Source organism: Phaethon lepturus, unplaced genomic scaffold (assembly GCF_000687285.1).
Source record: "Phaethon lepturus isolate BGI_N335 unplaced genomic scaffold, ASM68728v1 scaffold49273, whole genome shotgun sequence".
In the NCBI taxonomy this organism is placed as follows: domain Eukaryota; kingdom Metazoa; phylum Chordata; class Aves; order Phaethontiformes; family Phaethontidae; genus Phaethon; species Phaethon lepturus.
Genome location: NW_010532140.1, coordinates 1,273 through 2,191, shown reverse-complemented (window position 1 = coordinate 2,191; position 919 = coordinate 1,273).

Sequence of the window (919 nt, the reverse complement as noted above, 5' to 3'; positions counted from 1 at the left end):
CGCGCAGTGCCCCGTGCACCCCACACCCCACCGGCCACCCCACTACATGAACCGGGGCGGCACCGCAAAGGGCAGGAGAGCGGGGTGGGGGCTGCGAGGGGGCTGCTCCCACAGACCCCCTGCAGCCGGGGAGCCCCCATCCCGGGCACCCCCAGAGCCGCGGGAAAGGCGGAGGCTTGCTGTGAAACACGGCGTGTGCTTTGCCAGCTGCCCGCAGCAGGGTCAGTGCAACCTGTTCAGTCAAGTAACTTGCTTGCCAAACTGGACGATTTTATTGTTATTTTCCTCATCGATCTCCCAGCCATTATAGAATCATACACCGTCCGCACGCAGCCCGTGGCCGGCAGCCCAGCCATTAGCCCAACTTCTCCTTCAACACCACCAGGTCAAGCGTTGCCTCCTTGGTTGTGCCCAGACAGTAATTTGTGACTGTGTGTGTATTAATTTTAGGGAATTAATTCATTTTCTTGCAACATTAGAGGTTAATTAAACGCTGGCTAATTGCTACCAGTCATTGCAGGAATTCTGGTCCTGAGTCCTTTCATGGCCTGAATGCACCAAAGGAAGAAAAAAGGAAAGAAAGAAGGAAAGAAAGAAGCCCTTTCAAGACCACAGAAAATTGCAAAAGGATGTTTCTTCCAACCTGACATGACAAAATTGAATTCCAAGCTATTTAATGCATGCACGAAACTCCATAGAGAACCCAGCCCAAGCACTCCGTCCATCACGACATGGAAAGGGGTTTCGTAACACGAGCACTTGCTACAGCACCGACCCAGTGCTTCAAACTCGGGACTTCCAGGCAATTTCGCTTAAATGTAACTACCGGATTAAGGATTCTCACAGACAGGGCTATCGCCACTTCCATGGGACATACAGCTAAGGTAACACTGCGGTTATGATCAACACTAACGATGGA